The sequence below is a fragment of the Protopterus annectens genome, chromosome 4.part1, assembly GCF_019279795.1.
Source record: "Protopterus annectens isolate FY-2018-M chromosome 4.part1, PAN1.0, whole genome shotgun sequence".
NCBI lineage: Eukaryota > Metazoa > Chordata > Ceratodontiformes > Protopteridae > Protopterus > Protopterus annectens.
The window spans coordinates 882538436-882551620 of NC_056734.1; positions in this window are offsets into that span (position 1 = coordinate 882538436).

Consider the following 13185-nt stretch of genomic DNA (forward strand, 5'->3'; position numbering starts at 1 on the left):
AAATGTTCGTTATATGTAGCATTTCTACACCCATGATGTACAAACACTGGTGCACACTGTCCATAAATAGTTGTATACTATATGACTATACATGTGTGTGCATATGTTCAGATACATACTGACACAGAAATGTACTTTTTGAAAAGTGAGCATTCATTGATTTACTGCTGATATGCTGTAATGACGCTGACAGAAGTGTTCTCTGCTCTGTAATGAGCAGTCGTTGACATACATCTACGTTTAATAATGAAAAAGGAAAAGCCCTGTTTGCTGAGTGATGGAACAAACACAAAAGTCCAATCTAAAAGAAAAAATGTTCCAAACACTAAAACCAAGGAGAAGCCAAAATCCAATAAAAATCCAAGTAAGAATCCAAATGAAGTTCCACAGAAACATTTATTGCATAGGTAAGCGCTTTCGCAACCTCTCCTGGTTGCTTCCTCAGACCAAAACAAATATGCTTAAAAACAATCCCCTTTTTATAATACACATCACACAAGACCCACCAATCCCCGTGGAGAATACAAGACTCCAATGCTTTCCAGATTCAAAGAGATACACACTTTTCTAAATCAGATAAAAACATATATGTAGAAAATGCATATAAAAATACATGTAGAAATACATATAAAAAACACATAAAAAGTGTGTATAAAAATACATAAAAAGGTGTGTAAAAAGCCTAAAAGCACTGTAAAGCATGCTTGCATGTCCTATTTGAAACATAACCCTAGTTCCAGAGCACAGCAGATTGCTTCATACTACTTTCTTCCTAAGTTTCCTATTCTTCAGAACAGGTTTAAGGGATATATAATCATTCAGCCCCGGTGATTTATGTGCAGCCAGTGTCAAAATCCATCTAAGTTCTTTCTGTTCACTTCTATTACTTAAATCCCCACCTCTCATATTTTCTACTAAATTGTCTATAATGGAGAAATTAAAATAATGGTTCTCCCCCTGCTGCATCATATGCTTGGCTATTGCACAATGTTTCTGCCCTCTCCTAAAACAGTAGAAGTGATCCCGTATTCGTTCTCTGTGGAGTCTGTTGGTTTTCCCAATACAGAATGCGTCACAGCATACACAGTGGGCTAAATATATCACATCCTTAGTTTGACAGTCCCCCATGGCACTAAATTTATATGATTTCCATGTTATGGGGTGTACAAATAATCTTTTGGTTTCAATGTACTGACAGAATGCACACTTGTTGCATCTCACTCTCCCATAGGTCACCAGAGGGGGATGTTCCATCCTTTCTTTATAGCAGAGCATTCCTCTGAGTGATTTATTGTTTTTATATAAACCTTATTCATCACCTACTATCTTACTGACCTGATCATCTGTACCTAGAATATGCCAATTCCTAATCAGTATATTCTTAATCAGATGTGTATCTGTCGAATGTGTCATGTTATAGCTCAAAACGTGTGTGCCACCTATCCTTTTCTCAGAGGTCAGATTAACTCTAGCCAGACTGGAGAAGTACGGTTTCCCTATATTGTCTCTCTGACTTTTGGCTGTTTGACAAGCCTCCTCTATCTCTTTTTTGGGGGTAACCTCTCACTGTAAATTCATCCCTCAAAGTTGCCAAACTGGTCTCAAAATCCTGGTTCCTGGCATGTAACCTGGACATGCGCACAGCCTGATTCTTAAAACGTCCCATTGTATCACCTATAAGACCATTTAAGTTGGAAGGCAAACACATATATAACTTACTCACATCATTTTTCCTAAACAGGTAAACAGACACGTTTATTTTAATGTAAATATTAATGCCTTACCATTGCTTAAACACATTTTTTAGTTATGTGTTGATAGCTGTTATGTCTTCACTATGACAGGTGTTAAAATTCCAAAGCACATAGGAGAACCTGTTACCTTGGTTAACTTCACCTGCATCATTTTTTTAAAAAACATAAAGCAATACTTTATATTAAGATTTATGTTATGCTAAGTAATGATTCACCATGCATGGATATAGTCTTCAAATGTCTACAAATATAGCCATAATTCGTAACGGCTTAATAACATCATTAGTTGAACAGCATTGTTTGAAGAGCAGTACCTGTTTGTTTATAGGGAGCACATGCTGAGTGCTAACTCAGTTTGTAAAGACACAGTCAGCATGTCTAACCTTTTGTGTGCTGTGTGTTCAAATCTTGAAAGGGGGCATATATATCTTTTGTTTAAATCTTGAGAGGGAGAACATATATCTTAAACTGTTATATTGATTTCATATACCCATAGAGTTCATTTACCAAAACATATTACAATTATTGATATTACTTATATTTTGAGCATTGTTGCAAATAACTGTTATTTCTCAAATTCCTGCTGATATCTCCATAATCCAAAAATGTTATTAATATCAGTTATTTAATAGCAGGACCAGTACACCTTAACTATTCTTGTTACATGCCTGAACAATTTTAGGTTAGTAGTGCATACCTTCTAAAAATGCAATGAAGGTCTGCTTTGCCATAAAATACATAAGACAATAAAAGAACAAAGTCAACCTCTAATATTCAAGTACTCTGATGGCCACACTAACAGTTGAAATGAAGACCAGGGAAGATCTATGTATTTAACTAGTAATGCAATTTAACAAGGAATAATGGTCCTCACACATACCTTTCTGTGTCCATAATGAGCAGCAACAGGTACGGGTACTGTTCACAGAAGCTAGACATTACATGACACTGTCACACTGTCTGACGAATGGATGCTCAACATTACTATTAATTCTTCTGAACACAGAGGTGACATGAATGTAATTTTCATACAGTTATGTTACATGAGAAGCATATGTTCATACTTGGCAATTCTAAGCCAAGATCATTCTTAGTAGACCATCCCCCCATCAAGATAATGCCATAACAGTATCTCTTTTCACTGTCTGGAAAACCTGCTTTTACAGTTAAGCTGTAGGTCTTAAAGTCAGAGTTTGAATGTAGATTTGGGGTTGAAAGTTTGAATCTCATGTCCTCCAATCTGTGCTTAAAGATGTTAACAACTGAATGTAAAACTGTCATCGGAGTATTCTGTTTATCTAACATTCTTCAGAAAAAAAACAGTCTTTAAAGTGTTTTGAGATACATATATCATTGTTATTTGATGAATAAATTAAAAAAAATATTTTTTTTATTTCAGACGATGAGAACCACAGTCGGAACAGAGCAATGTGCATCCCGTGATGCACAGGATTGAAGAGCAGCAGAGGAAGAGAGGTATATTTTACATATATTATGTACTGAAATGCATATTCCACTGTTTTTAGGCCAGATTAACATGTTGATTGATTAGACTTCAGGAATGCACATTATGCATCAGTAAGTAATGTCTTTCGGCTTTTCCCTGTCAGGGTCACCAAAGTGGAACTCCGGTCCGGCCATGATTGGCATTGGAATTTTTTATGGTACCGAGTTGCCAGCCTGACACCCAACCTTCAAAGAAGGCACACCCATTCACACTCGCACCCACCTGCATGTCTTTAACATCACTCAGCTTTGGAGAGGGCATGCAGACTCCGCACAGAAGGCACTCCAGCCAAGAATCGAATGGGAGAACCTCTTGCTGTGAGGCAACAATGCTAATTGCTGCACCACCGTGGCATTTACACATTATGCATTAGTAAGGTAAGTGAAATCAGCAAGCAGCAGCTGTCATTGTAACTGTATAGAAAACTTGCAGTTTTGATACATTATGTATGTTTGATCCATTTTTTTCAGCACACATTTTCTAATAATATATTCACAACCTAAATGATAGTTTGTTGTGTGTATCTGTCACACATAGTTTTTAAAGTAAATGGTTGGCATACAAGTATAAGTGCTGTGAGTATTGCTTATGGTGCATGGTTTGCGTATTTGCATGTTTGGCTGTGTTTTCTGATGATTGATCTGTTATGCATAGTCTGCCTATTCACAGACTGAATGGTAGTCTGCTGTCTCTGTTAACACTGCTCTTTGCAGACTATGTAGCATGGACTTCAGTTCAACATTGGTATTGCATCTGCCTCAGATACCATGGGTGTGTTTGTAAAAACACTGCTATAGCCTAGGTTGACTGGACACTTGAGCGGTACCTATTTGATAGCAGCAGTTCATAATCAGCAAGCTTATTCACAAAGTTTTGTTTTAAAACTTCAGATTCCTGGTTGTGAAGATAATGAATTAAGTTGTACACATACAATACTGTTATTAACAGATATATTATACTATGTCTAAACTTGTAATTGAACATATCACATTGTTTTAGTGTTGTACTTATTATATTGATGTGTCTGTCCAGCCAGATATCATGCTGTCTGTGTCAGTAGCCTTTCATATGGTTTGCCTATTGTCCACAATGCTGTCCAATACCTTTCTCCTCATGTTGTGGCTGCTCATACAAATCATTAAATGCAGACAGTAAAATATGTCTTTTGAACATAAATACATTTTTACAAATCTAATGACTCACATGTGTCTAAGCATATAGAAAAATACTGTTGCCCTTATTAGGAGTATGACGTACAACCATAGGTAACACTGTCCATAATCAGTGTCTCAGTCCCTGTGTAAATTGTCATCATAATGATATTGTGTTGTGTCATGATTTTCGTGGGACTATTCTAAATGCTAGACATTTGTTTTTCTGTTGTATTTTTCAAGTAATCGTTACAGAGTATGGTACCCGAGGACATTTGACAATCCAAAGATGATGATGTGTACATGTCTGGCCACTGCCAGGTTCTACTGATGAAGACTGCAATGATGATGATGATGATGCTGAGGCACCTATACCTGCCCTGCTTGTGACATCCTGCATTCAACCCAGAGGAGACATCACCATAAACATGATCGAGATGATTTTCAGCAGCAGATCCGGGAGGTCATGGACAATGTGTTCCGAATACAGATGAGGGACATGATGGACACCTTCTTCAATGAGATGGCATGAGCTATGCAGGATTCATTCAGGATGATAGCTTGTGAAATCATCTGGGAGTCTGATTCACATGAGACTGGTCCCTCTGGTTGGTAGGTATTGCCTGTGTGCTCCAGTTGTGTTATGCTGCTAATACAATTATTGCAATTTAATTGATTTGGACTGTATGTGCACTTTTGTACATCCATACCATGTATCTGTCATGCTCATTTGTAATTATCATGTGACATTTACTTTGGTTTCAGTGTTTGCATGACACACATTAACACATTACACTGTCCACACATATTCAACTATCCATGCATTGTGGCAGTTAACTTGTTGATTTTGCTGAAACAGGCAGCCGGTAAACATGTGTCTTACTGGGATGACTGACAGACAACATACATTGTCCATAGTCCATTACTAGCAGTATCATGTCCCTTGGATATCTGTTTTGCCATACCAGGTAAGTTCAACATTCAGACGTGTCATTACCACATGTTTTTGGTTAACAGTTGTCATGATGTCCTACTATCATGATGTGGTGTTGTGTCATGATTTGGCAGTACTGATGCCATGTGGGATCATATACAGCTATATCCTGTCTATGTGCAGTCCTCCTTTTCTGACTGCATCAGACAGCAAGGTAACATTATTCTGTACACAGCATTATAGATTACACATTATTTCACAGTACATTACTCCATGTTAAATAATAAATAAATGTTAAATAAATGTTCGTTATATGTAGCATTTCTACACCCATGATGTACAAACACTGGTGCACACTGTCCATAAATAGTTGTATACTATATGACTATACATGTGTGTGCATATGTTCAGATACATACTGACACAGAAATGTACTTTTTGAAAGTGAGCATTCATTGATTTACTGCTGATATGCTGTAATGACGCTGACAGAAGTGTTCTCTGCTCTGTAATGAGCAGTCGTTGACATTCATCTACGTTTAATAATGAAAAAGGAAAAGCCCTGTTTGCTGAGTGATGGAACAAACACAAAAGTCCAATCTAAAAGAAAAAATGTTCCAAACACTAAAACCAAGGAGAAGCCAAAATCCAATAAAAATCCAAGTAAGAATCCAAATGAAGTTCCACAGAAACATTTATTGCATAGGTAAAGCTTTGCAACCTCTCCTGGTTGCTTCCTCAGACCAAAACAAACATGCTTAAAAACAATCCCCTTTTTATAATACACATCACACAAGACCCACCAATCCCCGTGGAGAATACAAGACTCCAATGCTTTCCAGATTCAAAGAGATACACACTTTTCTAAATCAGATAAAAACATATATGTAGAAAATGCATATAAAAATACATGTAGAAATACATATAAAAAACACATAAAAAGTGTGTATAAAAATACATAAAAATGTGTGTAAAAAGCCTAAAAAAAATATGAGAGGTGGGGATTTAAGTAATTGAACTGAACAGAAAGAACTTTGATGGATTTTGACACTGGCTACACATAAATCACCGGGGTTGAATGATTATATATCCCTTAAACCTGTTCTGAAGAACAGGAAACTTAGGAAGAAAGTAGTATGAAGCAATTTGCTGTGCTCTGGAACTAGGGTTATGTTTCAAATAGGACATGCAAGCATGCTTTACAGTGCTTTTAGGCTTTTTACACACATTTTTATATTTTTTTATACACACTTTTTATGTGTTTTTTATATGTATTTCTACATGTAGTTTTATATGTATTTTCTACATAAATGTTTTTATCTGATTTAAAAGAGTGTGCATCTCTTTGAATCTGGAAAGCATTGGAGTCTTGTATTCTCCACGGGGATTGGTGGGTCTTGTGTGATGTGTATTATAAAAAGGGGATTGTTTTTAAGCATGTTTGTTTTGGTCTGAGGAAGCAACCAGGAGAGGTTGCGAAAGCGCTTACCTATGCAGTAAATGTTTCTGTGGAACTTTATTTGGATTCTTACTTGGATTTTTATTGGATTTTGGCTTCTCCTTGGTTTTAGTGTTTGGAACATTTTTTTCTTTTACATACATCTGCGTTGCTTTATTCAACATTTGCATGACAGTATATATGTATGTGCTTCAAATTTTAGCTTGCTTACCTATGCATGTTGATGTCAAATGACTGCATATTACTGCACATGTGTGTTTGGTACATGTCCAGTTTTGCAGATGCCAGCAATCCAACTGTCATTGGACATACATTTATCCTTTGTTTAAATGTATGTATGTGCGTCTTCTAAAGCACCCTGTGTGTTTTACAGATGCATTTCTATTGCGTCAACTTACCATGTCCTGCTTTACGCTGATGTGGTCCCAGTTCGTCCACCTCCCTCCCTAGTATTTTTTACAGATATGTTTGCCTTTTTTTTTTGAAAATATTTATCATTGCCAAGTATTGGTTTAACACAGTGAACATGTGCCAAATGTATGGCCATTTTACAAAGTGGGACATCTGCACTCAAGTTGTTGGCTAATGCTTGCAATATGTATTTGTTCTCATTCTACTTGTGTCTCACCTAGTGTAATTTTTTTCACATCTGTTTCCACAACCTGCTATACTCATTATTCTGTACTGTTACATTTTTTAACATATTTTTACGTCATTGGTGTATGTATATTGACCTTGACTTCATGTACATTCCATTTATGTCACTGACACACATGCATACACATGTACACTTGTGTGTTGCCTTTGACATGGCATATGTGTGTATTATACATGCATTCCATTACATGCTTGTTTTGGTTGTGTACACCAACTTATGCATGTAGCAGCCCTTGTTGCTCTTCTTCAGTATTTCTCTTTGGCACTATGCTTGGTTGTTTGCCTTTTACATGCATAGTCATAGGTTTGATTCTGTCCTTTTGAGTTATCTACCATTGTTTGACCTGCAGCACCTGTGATTTTGCTTGCCATACACTTGCACTGCTGATAGACTATTTATATATAGGTTCATAGGTTCATAAGATAGGTACTAGGCTATTGGCTCTAGGGCCTATATAAGCCTAGCCAAAACGGTACCATGGCTTTCGCCACCCAAGAAAATTATTTTCCTGTGCCCCTGTTGAACAGAGCCACAGAGGTGATCCCCGGGGTGAATTTCCTATTTCCCATCTAATCATCAAGATTTTTCATGAAGAGTGCTAATGATGAGCTTTGTTTGATATAGATAGGTAGTTTGTTCCAGAGTATGGGAAGTCTCTGGGGCAGGAATCTATCCCTCCAGCATGTTCAGTTTATTGTGGTGACAAGGTTTATGTCCCTAGAGCATGTAGTTCATAGGGATTGGGACTGTTTTAAGTGTAACATGTCCAACAGCTCTGGGTTTGACATAGATTTGTATGTTAGGCAAGAGATCACCTCTGAGTAGGCGATATGCGACAGAGTAAAGCTGGAGTTTTTTGAGATGGTCTGCGTAGGGCATCTGTTTGAGGCAGGTAAACCCCTTTGTGAGGTATTTCTGTGGCCTTTCCAGTTGTTGTAGATGTCTTGTGAGGAACAAACCAAAAGAGGTGTTGTACTCTATAATGAGTCTAATGAGTGATGAGTAGAGGGGGAACAATGACCTCTTTTTTCCTGGATGAGAAACCTTTTGTGATGAGGTGTGCCATGTAGAAGGATTTCCTGACTACTTTGGCAATGAGATTATCAAAGGAGATACTACTGTACACCTGTGTCCCAAGGACTCTTATCAAACTTTTGGTGTCAAGTAGACTGCCACCTATGTAGTAGTTCATGGGTACAGAGTTTTTACCAAGGGGATGACAATGCACGTTTGGCATTGAGCTTGAGGCCATGGCTTTGACACCAGGCATCAGTCTCAGTGAGACCCTTTTATAAGATGCCCACATCATTAGGAGATTCAGTTATGGCTCCTAGTTTCCAGTCATCTGCGAACTTCATTAGCCAAAAACCTTCTGTGTTAGCCTGTACTTCAGAGAAGTAGATACCAAACAGGAGACAAAGCAGGACTGAACCCTGTGGTACTCCACTTGTCACTGGTCTGCAGTCGGATTTGGAGTCTGCTACTTTCACACTGTGGGTTCTGTCAGTGAGCCAGTTGATAACCCATCTTGTGACATAGGGATTTATACCTAGTTTAGTGAGTTTATCTATAATTCCAGAGTGGGGGATGGTGTCAAAAGCCTTGGCGAGATCTAGATAGGCTTTGTGAACCAACTTACCCTCATCTACATTTTGGTGACTGCTTCAAAGAAGTCTATCAGGTTTAAGAGACATGATCTGCCTTTTACAAACCCAAACTGGGTGGGGTCCAGAGTTTGAAGATTACCAATGTCTTTGTTTATAAGTTCTATGATGATACGTTCCATGGCCTTGCAAACCAGGCTCATCAGGCTAATGAGGCAGTAGTTCCCAGAGGCCGTGGTGGCTCACCCTTTGTGAAGTGGGATAGCCATCACTGTGCGCCATTCAGTGGGCATAAAGCCCAAGCTGAGACTATGACTGAACATGGTGCTTAGGTGTGGTGCCAGTTTGTTCTGTAGTTTGTGTAGAACGCAGCCTGGGACATTGTCAGGTCCCATGGATGCTTTGTTCTTGCCTTTGGAGAGTGTGTTTTTTACCTGTGCAGCTGTGATTACAGGAACTTTGCATTCTTCCGGTACAGAGATGGGCCCTTTGGGGGGGGGGGGCTGAGTGGGGGTAAAGTTAGCACTGAACCTATCTGTCACGATGTTGGCAATAGCAGTTGGTTCTGTATATTTAATGCCATTGTGTTGTAACTCAGAGCAGATCTGAGTGTTGCCATTGAGATTCTTGACATAGCTATAGAATGCTTTGTTGTTGTCTTTACAATCAGTGGTGATTTTGTTTTCCTAACTAGCTTTGGAGGATTTTATGAGGGATCTCAGCTTCTTACTGAGGCTGACCAGGGAGTTTGCCAAAGTCTTTGTTATATTTGTACTTGTTGTGGAGTAACCTGTATGCATGCATTATGTGACAGATCCTGGCACCTAGTTGACAGTAACTTTCCCCTTGTTTGGCCCAGTGAGTGGAACATCAGTATGCCTGACTATAGAGTCACCTATGACTAGAGTATTGGGTACGTTGTTATGCCTTATGAGCTGTGGTTGTGTAGCACACTGAGTTTGTGGGTTATGTGTCATTTGGGTTGTGTTGGGGGGGGGGGAGGTTGCTTGCATTTCTGCTATGGTGGTCTTTGTTGCTTGAGCAAACTTTTATTGAGAGATTCCGCAAATGTTGGTGTATGTTTTATGTTTCTATGTGTGTGTTTTGGTGGTGTAGGTTTTGAGGGATTATGTGATGAGTGTGGTGTGGTGCAAGTGTTTAGCTTCTCCCCTTGACTGTCTAGTTCAGTCTTGGGTGAAGAGAGCTTTGCTTCCAGTTTGGCTATATAAATGCATCTCTCACAGATTGTGCTGTTGGGTGGTAGTTGAAGAGGGTTGTCTGTGTACATGAGGCAATTGCTGCATTGCCGCAAGATGCCCAGATTCATCTAGTAGACAGGAGAAAACACTGGGAGCTGACCGTTAGACATGCCTGGATAGGTGCTTATTTATTCAGTACTAAAAACTGTTTTCCTCTAGACAAGTGAGGAAAGTTGAGTGCTGTAGTAATTTGTAGCTTATTTAGTGCTTGCAACAAGTTCTGAACAAGTGCTGAGCTCAAAGAAACAGATTTGAGTGCTAAAACTAAAAAACTGGCTAGTTCTAAAGGAAAAGTTGAAGAGCAGGTTTTATGGAACCATGAATAGTTTAATCCTAGCTAAGCGGCGATGCATAAAGCATTTTTTTTTATTATAACAGTAGCAAATGAGCAAACTGATTTAAACAAATTAACCAATAATTCAATTTGTACCATGATCCTTATTTCTTACCCTACAACACACATTTATCATTGATCATGCATATCCAGGTATGACTGCCACACAGTTTGCAACATGTGGTAACTTGATAGTGCATAAATAGATTTGTTTCTCTGCATTTCACCATGACTGGTATGCTTCTCCATTCTGTTTGTCAACTTTCCATTGCTCATGTTGAGCAGTCTGCTGTCTGTGTAACTTACCTGCCCTTACTGTTTTTTTTAATCCAACCTTTGTCTGTTTTGTGTTGTCCTATTTGTTCTTTGTTATACCAGCTGTGATTACCTTCACCTCCTCTATCTTTATGTTTACCTTTCCTTCCATTCATTAAAAAAACAGAAACAATTGCCCATGCCCCTCTGACTCAGATTTTCATATTTCAGCATCCCTCTTGTTTGTTCCTCTTCTTCACCCATAATCCACATCTTCTTTTCTATCTACTATTTCCTTAGGTGTGTGCTTTACTTTTGTTCCCCACACAAGTCCTGAACTCATTGTTAGTGACTGTTAGCTATAGCAATGGGATTGTGATAGCCCTTTGCCTTTGTTTATTTATTTATTTATTAGAAAATGTATAGATTCTATCAGAATCTGAAAGTCCAATCTGAAGTTTGTAATGGTACATGTATTATGTAGATATCCATAGCTGGATCTGAGTTTAGTGTAATGGGTGATGTGAATATATATGTATTATAAATATCCTTGCAGCTTGGAAGCACGTATTACAAGTTAGTGTATGGCATATGGAAATATGTGTGGTTGTCTGAGACACTTCTGTGTGTACTCCTGCAAATGTATGTTATGAATACCATGTGGCTTACATTGGGACACTTGCCATTTTTTAATGTGTATTTTTTTTTTTTTTTGGTTATCACAATGGAGTCAGTTACATTACATAGTTGTCCTTAACCTTACTTTACAGATTTTGTTATATTTCCAAACAATTATCAGGATTCTTGATTTATGATCATCTTTCCATTTGTTTGGTAATGTACAATGTTATTGAACAACTATGTCTTATAATTATGGATTACTTGCGCACTTCTATAGTGCATCTTTGGAACTGTGATATTCCATTGTGTGCTGAGGTATTGTGAGTTTTGTGTCATACATTTGCATATTACAGTGTCATCTGCAAATTTCGCACTGATATTGGCATACTGTGCTGGATTTTGTAAGCTTTTTGGAATCCAGCAGTACAACTCTGAAAACTGATATAAACAAACTGGACAGTCAAATTATGCAGTCTAAGACTATTGACAGGAGATTATTATTATGATGCTATTCGAAGGGTACTTGATTCTTAGGTTATATTTAGGATGCATTTGTGGCTTAGGTAAGAACAATTTAAAGAAAATGTGTATATTGATATTAAGCATAATATGAAACCTTTTTATAGATGTATGTCCTTTTAAAGAAGGAGCAGGGTTGGCATAAATGATGCAATTTACAGGTTTGAGTCTGACCTCTGGTTATTGGCCATGTTTGTAATAGTCTGCAGATTGATAACATAGTATTTAACTATGAAACTATGTGCAAAGACATACAAGTTGAAAACTGTGCATAAATTCTAAAATTTACTTTCAGTCACTGAGGATTACAGAGATATATACAAAATCTTATGCAAAACAATTTGGCTCCATAATGGGGAAGATAAGTTGTTTTACTAACATGAAGTTAACTTCAGACACAGAAAATAGATTAGATTATATTGAAAAAGTACAAAGCAAACCAGACCCAAATAGAGCACAAGGAGGAGTCAAAATTAGTAATAATGACCTGAGAACGCTATGAAGTTACAATACCGTTATATCTGTTATTCGCTAGGTTATTTGTGTATGGAGAGATTTCTAAAGATTGAAGATATGCACTGTTTAAACTCATATTTAAGGGAAGGGGGAAAGGGCAATCAATTGTTTGTGTAGACCCAGGAATGTACTTTATTTTGTGGAAAACAATGGAGAAGAACATTTTGGATAAATTATTGTGAGAATTGGAAGGGTTTAGACTTGCAACCATAAATCTGCATGCATATGTTGAAAATGGATCTATAACTACCTGTAACATGATGTTCTATAATAATATGATAATTATAAATGAAAATTCTCCCATTTTTTAATATACACAAACTTACTTCCATGTTTGATAGGGCTATAAGTAAAACACTGAGAGATAAATTAAAACAACTAGTAATTGATTTAATTGTGATACAATAGATAGCTGCATGGCTTACAAATATAACATGACAAGTATCATCCAGAAGTTGGGCAAATTAAATTCTAGATTACTGTTAGAGTGCTCCACAGGACTTTGTTTTGCCCTGGGCCCAGAATTTCTTAAGTTTTATTTCTGAGCTATTTATTTCATCTGAGGTATTCTATAGTATGTATGCAGATATCATATTATTTAATCTGAGGTATTC